The sequence below is a fragment of the Suricata suricatta genome, chromosome 3, assembly GCF_006229205.1.
Source record: "Suricata suricatta isolate VVHF042 chromosome 3, meerkat_22Aug2017_6uvM2_HiC, whole genome shotgun sequence".
NCBI classification, from domain to species: Eukaryota; Metazoa; Chordata; class Mammalia; order Carnivora; family Herpestidae; genus Suricata; species Suricata suricatta.
Window position 1 is genome coordinate 67,232,720 of NC_043702.1, and position 16,877 is coordinate 67,249,596.

At 40.7% G+C, this 16,877-nt stretch overlaps 1 long non-coding RNA gene across 2 annotated transcripts in view; it reads right to left on the reverse strand.

Annotated features, from left to right (window-relative positions):
* LOC115287772 overlaps positions 1-16,870 on the reverse strand; it is a 39,590-nt gene extending 22,720 nt beyond the window's left edge. Inside the window, exons 1-5 of one of the 2 annotated variants that reach the window (XR_003906645.1) lie at positions 16,784-16,868; positions 15,031-15,151; positions 10,085-10,237; positions 9,855-9,936; positions 5,512-5,575 (exon numbers count right to left, since the gene is read on the reverse strand). This is a non-coding gene — a long non-coding RNA (uncharacterized LOC115287772). Of the gene's footprint in view, positions 1-5,511; positions 5,576-9,854; positions 9,937-10,084; positions 10,238-15,030; positions 15,152-16,783 lie in introns of both variants that reach the window. The other variant, XR_003906644.1, reaches the window with a different exon arrangement.
* Positions 16,871-16,877: the final 7 nt, after the last annotated feature.

Below are 16,877 nucleotides of genomic sequence, written 5' to 3' on the forward strand. Positions count from 1 at the left end.
TAGGATACATACATATTAGAATAACAATAATTTAATTCAACTCTGAAAAAGTCCTCAAAAATCACGTTTGTTAACAGTATTCATGTAATAATCAGATTTGCAAAATACCGCTTTATATTGTTATCAGTTACCTTCTACTTAAAAACCCAACAAAATACCTTATTGCCTGTTGCCTTTGGATTAAGTCCAAACCCCTTCATAACAAACAAACAAACAAACAAACCACAAGGTCCTCCCCAATCCTCCTCAAAAATCTGTCTTTATCTCTTCCTTCCCTTCATTCATCTGCCCTATGTTCTAGTCTCCCCAAACTTCTCCCCAGTCTCCTCAGGAACTCCGACCTTTCCTTAAAGATACACTTCAACTGCCAGTTCCTCTGTGAAGTCCTTACAGATTAATAGGATTCCTTCCTCTATGTTCCCACAATGTATCCATTCAGGCTAGGCAGAAAAGAGGTGGCGCATTCAAATGGGTAACATTACCTAGCAGAAATGAAACATTTCTTGAATTGACACAGGAAAATACTACCATTAGCTGTGACTTTTGGTCAACAGATGCAGGCAGCCCACTGTGGAAGGAGGAGATTCAATTCCTCACCTCATGTTTATCCCTTCCTCTGATCTGCTGCCAAGGTCCTGTTGGCTGAACCCAAGGAGAAGCCAAAGGGCATACAAACCCACTGATACAGTAGTCTTTACCAATCAGCCTCCCCAGGGAAATCCAAGGTGGAGAAGGATGGAGGGGGGCTATGGGTCAAGAGAGGAATAAAAAGATATTCAAGCTCTTTACTCATATGTGAATGATATTCTATTGCAATAACCTGTTTCCATGAGTGCTTTCCCACTGGACTCTGAGGGTAACGTCATTACCTCCATATTCTCTGCATTTGGCAAGGAATATGGACAGAGAAGTCTCTTAATAAGTACTTATTGAATTAATGAATTGATAAGGGAATGAAATAGCTGAGAACACCAAGAGCATAACTGGTGTTCTTGAATGTTTTTCAATTTTTATTTTTAAAATTTGTCTCTATAGTTGTTTTATTCCTATCATTTCGAATACACCCTCCCCCTTTTTTCTGTAATAAGCTCTTGTGTTATTTTTTCCTAAGCAAAGCAGCTATTTGTATTGTATTTTCGTTTATTTGCATTTTGTTACTGAGATTTTAGTTCTTTAAGCCAGTTAAGATGATATCTTATAATAAAGCTCATTTTCATCTGTTTTATTTGTGTGTATACGATTGTAGAGCAATTTAATTTATAAAATAGGACACATTTATGGCACATGGCTTAAAATTTTCCTTCAGTTTTGTACTGATTTCCTAAATTTCTTTACACTATTTGTATGGATCTTGTCAATCAAATTTTATTCCGTATAAGAGATTAATAGAGGAATGCTACATTATAAGCTTTCCAGTTTCCTTGAATGATTTTTAGTATTCTGTAACACTTTTTTGTAATTAAGATTTAAATACCCAATCCCTCAAGACTTGTCATACAGAGAGCTGTCAATCAAAGAATTGGCAGGCTCTATGAGCCGCATGATGAAGTCTTTATCCCTACTCTCTGATGCCTTCAAGACCAGCTTTTGCGAGCTGATCCTTCATTTCACATGTCTTAGAACTCACTCACACTTCTTATGCTTGGAAATGTAACACACAAAGTGACAACGTAATCCACAGCTAATAAGTTAGCGGCTATAAAAATGAACATTCACATAAACTTGCCAAGCATGGAGGATGGAGGTGTTACACCGTCCTCGTGTATATATGTCTGCCAGGGCAATAGTACATATGCCTTTGGAGATGCTTCTAAGTTATGCGGAGAAGCCGACAATAATTCTTGAACTTTGTCGTCAGGATCCAGTTTCATTTAAGAGCCAAACCAACAGCATCAAAACACTTGGCCATGATCAGCCACAATCCAGCCGGTGAAGAACACATATAAAACTAGCCCTTGGGTTGCAAATTTTGTGGTAATAACGCTATCTGAGCTCACTCTGTTGTGTCTTAGTTTGGGATACATGCTTTCACTGAAAAAATAATAGCAATGAAGGAGTTCTTGGATCTGTTTTCTGCATATCTTTTAACTCATTTCAGAGTCAAGTAAAATGAATAATCACTATTATTGCTTAGAGAAAGATTTTGATCTCAAATTCATACCATATCCAAGTATAAAAATATAATTCTAGTGTTTTAAAATTTACATTCAAAATTTAAATGTTTAGGTTTATTCAGTTAAACAACTAAAATTTAAATTAGTGCACAATAAAATCTAACAGGGGCCTAAAATTTGAACCTCACACCATAAAACTTAGTTTTGCCCATTGAAATCTAATTTTAAATTTACCTATCTGATAAAATAAGGTAGGATATTTGATATATGATGCTTTAAACATTTATAAATTTCTGGTATAGGCATTTTGTTTTAATGTATTATATTTGTGAATATTGTTTTTTAAAAATTTTCTAATGTTTATTTATTTTTGAGATGGGGGAGACAGTGTGAGTGAGGGGCAGAGAAGGAGAGAAAGAGACACACAGAATCTGAAGCAGGCTCCGGCTCTGAGCTGTCTGCACAGAGCCCGACACAGGGCTCAAACTTACGAACCATGAGATCTTGACCTGAATGAAAGTCGGCCCTTTAAATGACTGAGCCACGCAGTTGCCCCATTGTGAATACTGTTTTTAATAAAGAATATTGTCTTCTCAGTATGACTTTTTATTTTTTTATTTTTATTTTTTGAGAGAGAGAAAGAGGGAGGGGATAACTGGAGGAGGGGCAGAGAGAGAGAGGGAGACACAGAATTCGAAGCAGGCTCCAGGCTCTGAGCTGTCAGCACAGAGCCTGCCGACATGGGGCTCAAACTCCTGAGCTGTGAGATCATGACCTGAGCCAAAGTCCGAGGCTTAACTGACTGAGCCACCCAGGCGCCCCATCTCAATATGACTTTTCAGAATTGTGCGAGGTTGTGATCATATACATGATGGAAGAGCATCATGAGTCCACTGGAAAGGTGAGCAGAGATTTGTGTTAAATGGAAGCAGAGCTGCCTACTGGAAGAGGAAAGAAGCCAACACATGCCTGTTACAGCACATGCTTAATGGATCTTACAAGAACCCTAAGAGGTAAACATCTCTTATCCCTATACTGATTCATATGTTAAATCTCAGGAGGGTGGGATAAATCATCCTAATTCACAGGGCTGGGAAACTGTAAATCTGGGATACAAATTCAGATCTACTTAAAAGGTTTGTTCTTTTTATTATCCCACATAGTCTTCCAATGCACAGAAAATAAAATAGACTATAAGCTTTTCAAGGCTAGGAGCTCTGCCCAAAGCAGAATTGTGTATATGTATGTCTGTCTGTCTGCCTATCTCTCTGTATTCGTGCATTCAACAAGCATACGTTCAGGGTCGACTCTGAGCCACGCTCTGTGCTAGGCTCTGAGAATACAAGGGTGAACAAGACAAACAAGAGGCCCTGTCCTTGAGGAGCTTGCAGACTACAGAGGGTTTCAGAAAAATAAACAGACTATGGTAAAACAGTGGGGTCAGAGCCACAGGGAGATAAAGGTGGAGGTGCTCTATAAATTCAAATTTTCAGGATCTGGCAAGGTAACTTAGAGGAAGCAGCATCCAAGCAGAGACTTTGCAAACAAGCTGGGTTTGTTTGGGTCCAGGACACCAAAGATGCTGCTGGACAGAGAGGTCCTGGAAAAGGATACTAAGTGAGAAAAGGCCTGGAACCAAGAACAAGGTCACATGGAGGAGGTGGCAGGAATGGTGAGGACGAAAGGAAATATTGGAAAGGAACTTACAGACAATGCTCAAAGGATCGGAAACAATAGGACCACACGCACATCTGAGGACACTCTGAGAAGAGTATAGACACCCAAAGGAGGAGTAAGGAAAGCAAGGAGCCAAGAGGGCACTAGAAACCAGAAAGCCGCCAGGAGAAGCACTGGTGGCCAGCAGTAGGAACTGGTTCTGGAGACCAGGAGGTGGGTTCTGAGTCTGGAGACTGATGTGAGGGAGGAGGACCACACTGGACTGTCCGTGAGCTTTGTTACCCTCCTCAAGACTGTTGAGAGAAAGTACTAAAGCAATGAATGCAGGCCAAATCCTATCACACAGAATTTCCTGGGAAACAACTACAAAATGATACTCCCCATGGATGCAAACAGAAACTTCTGTGGAATATTACTCAGCCATAAAAAGGATGAGATCTTGCCATTTGCAACAACAAGGATGGACCTAGAGACTATAATGCTAGGTGAAATAAGCCAGTCAGAGAAAAACAAATACCACATGATTTCACTCATATGTGGAATTTAAGAAACAAATGAGCAAAGAAAGAAAAGAGACAAACAATATAACAGACTCTTAAATATAGAGAATAAACTTGTGGTTGCCGGGGAGAGCTGGTTGGGGAGATAAATTAGGAGGATTAAGAGTACACTTAACTTGATGAGCACTGGAAATGTATAGAATTGTGGAATCATTATATGGTATTCCTGAAACTGACATAACATTGTATATTAATTATACTTGAAATAAAAATAAATTTTAAAAAAGGAACTTCTGATGAGCACTACAATATAACTCTTCCTTTAAAAATCTTAAATTGCAGCATCCAAAGGGAAAATCTCTGGTAATAAAATACTTAACCATTTTAAGGCATTTATCATTAAGATTTACTCCATGATTAGTGAGCCTGTTAGATTCTTCCTTATGTTTGCGCTGCATGATACTATCGGATACTCATTAGCTTCTTTATTAAGACTGTCTATTAGATACACACAAACTGAAGAAGAGCATTAACTCTTTTGCATAATTTCAAACTGTGAATTATTACCATATTCTGTATACTGAGAGGCGTTAGATTTGGACATTAGTTAGAATTTTTTCAGCGCAAAAGTGTTTCTTGGAATTCTCATTATAACAGTAAAAATTTTTACTGATCACTTTTTATTAATTTTGAGTTAACACTATTTATTCATATAGAGCGGTTAAAAAATGTAAAGCACTTCTTATTGAAATACATACTCTTCAGTAAGATAAAAAAAAGATTTCCTACATCTTCTCAACACAGCTCACCTTTGACTCAAAGAACACAATAAAGAGTTATTTCATAAAACGTACTGACATTAGGGTTGATAGTAAGTTAATATATTTTTATACATTATAAGTGATATTTAATTACTGGGCTCAAAATAAAATAATTGTGTCTTCTTTCATCAACTACTGGTATATTACAGTATGAGCGTGGTATCATGTTTCCATTTTGTAGCAGTATCTAAAACAATATTTGAATTTATCTTAAGTTTTTCTTAATAGCAATATGTTACTATTCCAATATCAAATAAATATTTGCCACAGTATGGAATGCATTATTTTATGAATAAACCTTAAACACATTAGGTTGTACTACATTAAATTGTCATGCTGTAAGTCAAATATAGTCAAAGATCAGGATTTCCACATGGTTCAAATCTAATCTTTACGTACCTGTTTTCATATCCCTTTGCATTATCAGGAGTTAGCAATGGCCGCCCAATCATTTAGTGAATGCCTAAGAGAAATAACATTTATATGACATATATTCCATTAACCACTAGTTAAAAGTACTTCACCCATACATAAGCATTAACTTCCCACAGAGATGACTGGGTAGAAAAGAGGCCCAGAAATCTGATCCTATGTATATTTGAGTTAAGTTTATGATTTTTCACTAAAATAATAAAGGGTTGTTTGTGTTTGAGTAACTTCTGTGCTCTAATAGGACTTCAAAGGGAAATTTCTAAACATAAATGACCTACTTACTAAGCACTGCCTTTCAAAACAATAGGAAGGATAGTTACTGAAGACTGTCTACAGCTATGCTTTCAACAGAGAATAGGAAAAAACAGAGGCTCTTCTTGGGAAAACAGGAAGATCTGTGGACTTTAATTGGAAAACCTGGTTTGTTTGAGCAATTTTATTCCACTCCCCTCCAAAGTGAGAATGCTTTGGTCATTCTTCTCTCAAAGCAGCTCTCTGGCCTAGAGAGGACAGCAGGACATTCGGGGCAGAGATGAGGCACGTTGCACTCTAGAGCCTCTGAGATCCAGGAAGAAACTTAGTTAGAGCCGTCAGGTGGAGGTCTCTGTAGGCCAAGGGCTGTCGTGGTTTGCCACTACAAATAGCTTATCGGGAGTTGCACAAAATCAATGGGTAGAAAGAAATCCTTGCCATTTATACCTTTTATGAATCACATTTATATAAAATTCTACTTGTGTTTAGCAATATAAGTATTTTGAATTTTTGCATTTGTTCTGTCCATATGTGCATTCTTAGTTCCTGAAAATCCTGAGAAAGAAAAAGAAAGGTTATAAATAGGAATTAAAAAATCTGGTACCTGCCCATAAAGTGTGTACATTTGTGGGTGGAAAAGATGAACCAACATGGAAGAGTTCAAGAAGACATCTCCCTGCACAGTTGTCCTCCTCCCTCGGGGCATTAGTCATGACAATCCACTTCTGTAGCACCTCCCTTCCCAGAAGCCCCGGCAACGGCCTGCAGGACAAACTGCCAAACATTATACTCCTCATGATCCTTGGAAGCCAGTGACTCATTTGGGAAACGATTCAGTCCCTTCTTTCTAATCATAAGTTCCTCTGACTTGGGCTCTGCCTTAACCTTTATCACGGTAGGGCAATATCTCAGAAGTCCTAGTGGAAGATTAAATAACGCTAGTGAAAAATAATACTGACAACGTCACTCCCATTTGTGGAGACTACTCCATGCTCTTTAGAAGTGTTTTACATTCTTGCCACACCTCTTGAATCTTTAAATACTGCTTGTAAAGCGCTGCTCCAAAAAGACAATGAGGCAGAGCCTGAGTAGGCAACCCGCCCACACTTTCTCTACTGTACCAATGTGTGTCTGTCCAGTGTTAGCTACCATAGGGGCCAGAGACTGGAACAAAGAATGTTTGTTTGCATGACCGCAAAATTCCAACCCGTCCCCTACCCCCACCCTACCCAAAGCTTTCAAAGTTTCTAAAGAGATTCTGCAATGCATTTTATTTGCTTATTTTTTTTAGTATTTTTGAGACAGAGAGAGAGCATGAGCGGGGAAGGGCAGAGAGAGAGGGAGACCAGAATCTGAAATAGGCTCTAGGCTCTGAGCTGTCAGCACAGAGCCTGACACTGGGCTCAAACCCAGGAATGTGAGATCATGACCTGAGCCGAAGTCAGAGGCTTAACCGACTGAGCCACCCAGGTGCCCCTCTGCAATGCATTTTAAAAATCCCTTGGGACTTTAAATCTATGGAAAAAGAAAATTGCCCAGATGTACCTACTACCCAGGAAACAACCCCATTACTTGTGCACCCCTTTCCTTCTGCCTGGGTCACATGACACTCAAGGATATTGTTTTATAGCAAAACAATTGCTGAAGCCCAGGCTGTCTTTTCCCAGGCTGAGTTGTCTTCTCCTTGCTGTCTCAGTTTAAGATTATTGCACGTACATTCCTTTCCTCCTGTGAACATCTGTTCAGCATCCTTCAGACTGGAACCTGTTCACGCGCAGACCTTTGGGGGACTAGAATACTGACCCACAGCTTTTTCCTCTCACAACTATTTTTAGCCTTATAATTTATATTTTTCAACATTTTAGTCATTTTCATGTCTCTGCTTAGTCTCCTCATTTCTCCATGTTGTGTAATATTCCTTTGAGTTTTCTTTTTCCAAGGAACTCAAAGAACTCGATGATTCAGCCCTCTGCCCACATACCCACATGAGGCGGGAGGCTTTCCTCCCTGCTTATCTGAGGCACAAAATTGTTTGGCTCCAGTGCAGCTCTGTTTTTCCAGCTGTCAAGCAGCAGCTGACCAGATTTTTTTTATCCACACTGAAAACTGACATGCAGCAAAGTGCGTTATGCCATTGTAGTGTAGATACACGGTCTCAAAAAAGCACACAAGCAAAATAGAATCTTGGAACTCAGGGTGGCAATGAACCTGTGCAGAGAGGCAAGCTTGACAATTTTACTATGTGCTAGGTACCAGGCCAGCTGCTAGGAATACACAGAATAAAACCCAGTCCTTGGCCCTTCAGAAGAGAAGGACACAAATGAATTAGCATTTATTCATTCAGTGTGTCTGTAAACACATTATGAGCAGCTATTACATGCCAGGATTTATTCTAGGCCCTGCAAGTACATCAGTGAACAACATAGGCAAAATCCTTGGAGATTACTGGATGCAAAAAAAGCATAGGATATGATTACATGGACTGGAGTCAGACCTCGTGGGTTCGAATCCTGGCTGTGTAATATGGGGAGGAATGTCTGCCTTTCTGTGTGTCATCCGTGAGGTAGGGATGGGGCTCCTGGGTGGCTCAGTCAGTTGAGCGTTCAACTTCGGCTCAGGTCATGATCTCACAATTCATGAGTTCCAGCCCAGTGTCCAGCTCTGTGCTGACATCTCAGAGCCTGGTGCTGTTTTGGATTCTGTGTGTCTCTCTCTCCCCCTCCTCTCCCCATACTCTGTCTCTCTCTCTCTCAAAAATAAAATTAAAAAAAATTAAAACTCAAAAAAAATATAGGGATGGTAGCAGTACCCACTGCATAGGATTGTTAGGAAGATTATATGAGCTAATACATGTAAAGAACTTAGCAGAATGCCTAGTACGGGGTCCATAGTCTTACATATTATCACATTAGATAATATGAAAATTAATAAAAGGAAGTCTTGTTTAGAATGGAATAAGAAGGCTGGCAGGGGTAGCTTTCACGCTCTACCACTCTTCAGCAATTGCGGACCCAATATGAGGGATATACCTTGCACATACATGGATACGTCTTTACCGTCCCAGCGAGCTGAGAAAGGCTCCGAACACCTCCTCCTCTCAACAGCCCAGCCAATAAGAGACTGTTGCAACTCAGCCAATGAAGAGCCACTATACTTCGAACCCCCAGTTTACGCCAATAGACTTTTTGTATCTAAAAGCCTCTCCTAACACCCCCACCTTACTCTATGAAAGAGCGTTTCTCTCCTTTGTTCTGCAGACTTGCCTATGGTTTTGCCATAGTTTGCCTGGCTCCAATTGCAATTCTTTGCTATTCCCAAATAAACCCATTTTTGCTGGTAAATTAACTGGCAAGCCTTTAAAAAATTTTTTTTCAGATTAACAGTAATTACATTACAGAGTGAGAATGTCACTAAAAAGAAGTGAGGATGAGGCTCTTAGGGAGCACACAAAGTACTTCACTCAGAGGGATGGTGGACAAACTTCCTAGAGGAGCTCACCCCACAGTCCATAAGATTGAGTAAGAGCTAACCGATGAAAAACAGGGGGAGTGGAGTACAAGGCAGAGGAAACATTGTGTTTGATGATTTGGAAGCAAAGGAGAGAACAGCAATGCTTAGAAGTGTACCTAACTTAGCATAGGTGGGGGAGGGTGGGAGAAAGGGTAAGCGGGAGATCAGATCATGGCAAGGAACTCCAGCTTTATCTTTCAGCAGGAGAAGCCATTAAATGTGAACAGTAAAGTGACAGAGGCTGCACCGAGTGAAAGTGCCAGAAAAGAAGCCAGTCACAGGAGACAGCTGCAGTGAACTGAATGGGAAGAGGGGAAGGCCTGACCAGCATGAAGGTCTTGAGCTTAGAGAGATGCGGACAAATAGCAGAGATATGAAAGAGACTGATGTGTAGTGTCAGGAATGACTAGACATCAGGGAAGACTTGTGGCTTTCTGGCTTGGGCAATGTGGCAGGTGATACCCTGAGGTAGGGCCTGATGGAGAATGATCACACTGGTGTGTGGAGTAAGTGTGGGTAGAGCCGGCAATAATTCATAATTAACTTACTGTTGGCTATATTGCCTCTGATTGCTTCTGCGTGATCCAGGCTGAGAAATCCAGGAGCTCAGATCCAGCAGAGAGATACCTGCTAAAGAGATATGTGGAGAAATCATCAACATTTTGCAAAGCTTCTGGGAGGAGCTGAAAGCACTCATTTATTATCTCATTAAATCTCCACAACTCTGTGAAGTAGGTTAGAAAAAGACCCATGGGCATATAATAATTGGATGACAGACCTGGGCTTGTCTGACTTTAAATTCTTCGCTCTTTCCTCTTCTCCACGCTGCCTTCTGGGTGGTATGTTGAATGGCTGGAAGAAGCAGTTGTGTCTGTGTTTCATGGTTTTGGTACATTGCTGAGTTCACTCCACCCCAACCCTGCTGTAGTTTCTGGAAATACAAATAATAAAACATGTCAGCCACAGTCAAAGCAGGGTACAAGACACAGAAAGACAACAGCTCATTTCAATATAATACAGTAAGGGCAGTGACAGAGGAATGAGCAGAGTACACTGCCATAACTTTTAAGAATCAGGAAGGGCTCTGGCCTCAGAGTCCTAATAAAAGTCCACGTCCAATCAAATCTGTTCATTGGATACATGGAGTTTGAGAGTGGAGAAAGGGGTGGAGAGGTGGGGCCTTTGCCTGAGAGAACTTGTTTGGAGGAGTCATTATGCCAGGGCATACCTGGCATAGACCGGATCATGAAAAGAGAAGAGAGTGAGACCTGAGTGGAAAATGGAAGGAAGGGCCCCTAGGGGACTGTCACACTCCAAACATCAGATCCAAAGCTCAGTGCACTCACGTGGTCTCTGGGAATTCTAATATCCTTCCCCAGTTTCCTCCCAAAAAATACTTTTGGGGGACCAGTAAAGCCAAGTCAACTCTGGAATTTGGTCTTGGATTTTGCTAGCAAGCTTGGATGGATTAGCAATGTAAACTCCTTGTAAACACTGTGATCTCCATGATGGGCCTGACTTGTTTACTATGCTATTCCCAGTAAGTATGAAGTTTGATTGAATTAAAGCTAGATGCAAATAAACAGTTAACAGTTAGTTATACTCAGAAAATTTTTAAAGATTTTTAAAAATATATATTGCATTTTCAGAATATATTTACCATGTCGAAATATTTTGTTCGTCCTAGTAGAAGCCAAAGCCCTGAGTTGTTCATTGAGGAACCTCTGATTAAGTTATTTTCTCATTATTCATGGCCATCATCGAATTTCCATCAAAAGACTTTGGATGGTCTTTGCAGTATTACTCATAACCACATGACCTGATTTAGAATCAGTCTTCTGTTAAAAAGAATGCCACAAACTTGAAATGGAGCCACATAGGCCAAATCACCAAACCAAGGCTTAATAGCTAATCTAACTGCAGTTCCAAACTCCCCCAGAAATGTAATCTTCATGAGACAATCAGGAATATTCTGGTCAGCACCAATCAGGTAATCTGTCAATGGACTCACCATCCCCAATAGGAAAATGAGGTGATCCACCAATAAGATCCCCTGCCCATCCCCCAAGGAAAGGTTTCCTTACCTGGAACAATCCTCCCGTTCTTTTGTGAATAACTTCCTTACCCACCTCCTTCCTACAAAGACCTTCCATTATGTACAACCTCTGAGAGCTCCCTTCTACCCAAGAGATTGGATGCTGCCCACTGCCCGATTGATGAATTGTTTAATAAAGCCAATTAGATCATCTACTTTACTCAGTTTAATCCATTCCAATCAAGTTAGTAATCCACTGTTTCTTGTGAAAACTTTTATAGTTTGCTTGCCAACGTGCTAATGGTGGATATGACAAAATCTTAACTAGAAAGTGATAAACATTTGTAATGAAATTCTTCAAGAAGTAGTTAGTTGAGCACTGAACCTTTTCCTGGACTCCAGCAAAGTCAAAGTTAACATAGAAGTATTCAACAAAGTCAATAATCATGTATTTTTCTATATAAGATTCCTATTGAGTGACTTATCTGAATTTTTTAGCACTTGCCACTATTTCCAAGCACCTTTGAATATTATGACTGCTATAGTCAAATGGCCATGAAATGTGGACACATAATTTAAGTTATTAAGATACTGTTGCTAATAAAGGACAAGAGAAATGATGTTATAACTGCCTTTGGGGTGGTGGAAGAAAACAAACACCAATGAATAAGATGTGCTTGCTGCTGAAACACTGGACAATAGAACAATGAGAGAATCATTATTTGTAGTATCTTTTTATTCATGTAATGTCTTCCATGGCTATATCTTCATTTCACATTATAGAAATAAACAAAGAACATCCAAATACAAACAATCAAAGGCTACATTTTCAGAACTTAATAGAGTAAGGAAGTCAGCCACCATCACCTGGCATTTGGACTCAAGGCAGGCAGGCAATGGGAGTATGCTATAGGTTAAAAAAAAAAAGCAGAGGGTCTACAAGTATGCTCTGATTGGAGATTATCGGTACGGGAAAATAGGAAGCAGGTTGACTTGAAATAGAATATCTTGCAAGATTAGATAGGGGAGCATATTAATCTTCTTCTGGTTAGTTCCAAGTTAGAAACTGGGGAAGCCGGCAGTCATTGACCAAGTCCTGACCAAGGTTGCTGTAGAGGCTGTTGTCATATATGATCTGGTCATTATCTACTTGCATATGCAGTTTCTAAGCATTAAGATTTCAGAGGTAAGCTTTCCTAGAATGAACTCAGTATATCTATCATATGCTGGAACCACTGCTCCAAAGGAGTAAAGATGATCCTGAGTAATTGCCACATTTGTGTTGAAACTGTGTGTTAAATATACAGCAAGCATGCTCAGTGAGGACAATTTTGCTCCAAGGGAATGATTCTTGGGGGCAATTTATTTATGTGTATATATATATATATATATATATATATATATATATGTGTGTGTGTGTGTGTGTGTGTGTATGTAAGTATATATATGGCACAGATTATATATTATATATAAAACAGATATATAGAAAACACATCATATATAAATAAACATACAGTATATATTTGGTCTTCAAGTTTCATAAGGGGTTGGTTAGAAAAAATAACTAAAAGAGCAAACCAGTTCTGGAGTGAGGGAGGGTAGAGAGTAAAATATTTTTTGAGAAACACACTAGAGGGCCTTCATAAATACTTCCACCTAAAACTATGCTTTCCAGCCGTGGAGCTAAATGGCATCTGACCATCCCTCTTAGATTGCATTTGCCTTGCAGTTTCTGACTCTTCAAACTTTTTCACCATTGGCTTCTTTTATGTTTGAAATATTATAATTACTGTCCCTTTTTCTCTCAAAACATGGGGAGTATCACCAGAATAAAGGTCTCTGCATACACCCCTAGCAGACTCCCATGTGCTAGTACTAAGAAGATCTCATTTCCCATGGAGATATTCTGTTCCGTGCTACATCTCCTTTATGAAGGGTAGCTCAAACAGCAGAAACCAGATGCCTGTCTATAAAATACATGATGAGAGCAGTCAAGTTGAACTCCACCATCTTGCCAAGAAAATGGAAAGTTCTAAATGAAGAATTTTAAGCTGTATGCTTAACTTGCTAAAAATACATGATAAACTTTGGACAACTCTAAATAAAAAGAAATGACTGTCCACTTAAAAATAGTTAAGATGATAAATTTTGTGTTACATATATTTTACCACAATTTAAAAAAAGAAGCACCAGATTTGTTTTTCATACCAGTCCAATACAAACCTGAACTCTTTTCTCCACTCTTGTTATTGTTATCCATAAAAGTACACAACAAAATCAGAAGGCCCTCTTTTTTTTCTTTAAAGTTTTAAATTTATTTGGGGTGGGGGAGGGGCAGAGAGAGAATCCCAAGCAGGCTCCAGACCCTCAGCACAGAGCCAGATCTGGGGCTCAAGCTCACCAGCCATGAGATCATGACCTGATGCTTAACTGACTGAGCCACCCAAGTGCCTCCAGGAAGCCCTCTTAGATAGGACTGTCTGATTATGGGATTTACCACACTAAAGAGAATAGCCGGTCCCTCCTATGGTAAATTAGATCTGTCCTTCTAGTCTAGTTTGGTGGTGGCTTAGCCCTGTTCCACTGGCCCTTGCTATTTCTTTCCTTACATTATAGCAACCACTACCTACCTAGTCCCTCCACACCACCACTAACTCCAGCCTCATTAACATGTATCAGCCGCACCACATCTACCATAAAGATGTGGCTGTGTCACCATAGCCACAGCCACTTTGTGAGAATATGTTTCTAAGGATCTTGAACACATTTTCCCATAAAATCATTTTAAGTCAGGAAATAATAGAAGCAAATTGTCCAAATTAAAACAAAACACACACAGAATATCTAATCTTCATGATCTAGCAGATGCAGTGCTTTTAGACATGTCTGTGGCAGCCAGAGGTACTGTACAAAGCCTCTGGCAAGCCCCAAAAAAAATCACAGAGGATATGCCTAGGGTTTTTAGAACAGAGTCATGTTCTCTTTGCCAATATATTAGCTACCTACTTATGGAAATAAAATACCCCCAAAAACTTTGGGGCCCATCTTAGACTTTGGTTCCTTCTGAGGGCTGTGAAAGAAGAATCTGTGCCAAGTTTCTCTCTTTGGCTTGTAGATGGTCACCTTCTCCTTGCATCTTTTTACATCATCTTCTTTCTGTGTGTGTCTGTCTCTGTATCCAATTCCCCCCCCCTTTTTTTTTTTGCATTTATTTATTTTTGAGAGATAAAGCATGACAGAGAGAGAGGGAGACACAGAATCCGAAGCAGGCTCCAGGCTCTGAGCTAGCTGTCAGCACAGAGCCCGATGTGGGGCTCGAACCCACAAACCACGAGACCACGACCTGAGTCGAAGTCGGACGCCCAACCAACTGAGCCACCCAGGCACTCCCAATTTCCCCTTTTAATAACCACTCAGATTAGGACCCACCCTAATGACTTCTTTTTAACCTGATTACTTCTGTAAAGACCCTATTTCCAAATAAGGTCACTTTTTGAGATACTGGGGATCAGGACTCCAACATATCTTTTCCGGAGGAGCAGCATCCCATTATTAAGTGAAAACATATTTCTAAGATATGACAGAAGAGCTTGTATGACCCAGAAAGGACAAGAAAAATCACATGAGCCCAGAACTCAGCCTCCATGACACTTTCCCCACTGTTCCCATGTGTCTCCCTCAACACACACCTACAGCTTTGTGGAGACTTCTGGATAACCAGGCAATAGAGGAAGGGTCAGCTGTATGCAAAGGAAGGCGGCAGCAGTCCTAACTGATGGCAGCTGCATCACAGCCCCTCTTAGGGATGTCCTGGAACAGAGTAGAAAGAGAAATCTTCCTAAGAGACAGAACTTTTAATTACAGATGTTTTTCCATTTTTCATGGAAAGAGAGATGGCTTGATCTAAGATCAACACTGACTCAGAGGTGGTGGCTAATGTGTTGGCCAGCTGGTGTCTTAGGGACTTGGAAAAAACACCCTTGAAAGACCGGTGAGAGAGAACTTGGGGTCAAGGAGATTTGGGAAAAGACTATCTTGAAGTGGGGAGGGTTTGTAGGTACTTGTGTCTCACAGAATACCCTCCAGAGAACATGATGATCTGTCCCCTGGATGTCAGCCAGCTTCCCCTTGCTGGACGCACAGAGCTGTGGGGCAGGCATGGAGGCTAAGCATGGGCTCAGGTGTACTGCCTTCCCTCTCCTAGGCTAGTGTGACTGCGGCTTCCTTCCTCCATTGCTTTGTGTACAAACGCATGAAAGCAGAGGCCACCGACTGAGCCCCTAATATGGCACCATTCCCTGTAGTCCTTGTTGGTTGGCTCTTTTCACAGCTCCAGCTCGCAGGCTCCAGTCACACTACTAACTCACCTTCCGAGCAATTCGAAAAGGGAGGAGCAAGTGGAATTGAAATATACGACTAAGGGCAAAATTGGGAGGAATTGGTGACCAGGTGAAAATAGTAGGCGAATGGAGAAGAGAATCTGAGAGGAGTGAAGTTTTCAGGTTTTGTGAATGGCGAATGGGAACACTTTTAATGAAGGCAGGGATGATCAGAGAAGGGTAGGGAGCAACTGATGGAGGAGATGAAGAGTTCCGTTTGAGCCTCTGCAGGTGGGTGAGGGTTAGCATATGTATGTGTCCTGAGCAACCAGTGGTCAAGAGGGGAAGAGATCCCTGAGTTTAGAAGTAAAGTCAGCACTGGAGATAAAGGATGAAAACTTGATTTTATTCATAACTATGTTAATGTCCCACAGGACTTTGCTTGTTTAATCTTTCACTTCTAACTATGGACAGAGAGCCTTTGCTTTTCGGCTGCAGTGAACAAGCTGAAGAGGCCTTTAAGAAGTGCGGGGGGGGGGGGGGGGGACACTTACCCTCAGAGGAAGTAAGCATAGGGAGACCCTAAAGGCAAATGTATATTACAGCATTTTATACTGAAAGTGCCAAATGCACAGACCTCACCTGTCTTGTCCCACTTCTTTACTGCCAGCAACTAGATACACCTGTAGCCACTCAAATATTTGATGAGTGGGCAGAATAAATGGGAAGATGTGGCATTGAGGAGGGGAAGGAAGGAGGGAAGAAACCAGCCTACAGAACATAATAGGGAGCTGGGGAAGGGAGAAGCCACACTTGGCCTTTATCTCCTCCCTCAACTCTCTTTGTAAGACTGAAAGATGAGAGGCCATGTGAAGTAATGGTGAAGAACATGGACTCTGAATTCGGGCTCCAAGACATCCTAGCTGAGTGACTTGGACAAGTGACTGAACCTTTCTGTGCCTAGACTTCCTCCCTGCAAAATAAACACAGTTAAGAGAAGCTCCTGGAAAAAAAGTAAGTTCCACCTAAGTGTTATGGTTATTATTTGGGGGCATCTTGATGAGCAGGTAAGCCTGACAGACAGGCTGGAAACTCCCTGCGGAGGGTGAATTCAGATTCTTACCTTCAAACGCCTCTCACAAATGAACAATCCCCTTTTCTCTCACTTTGCCTTCCAGAAGCTTTAAACACACCTCTACTCCCCAACATACTTTCAC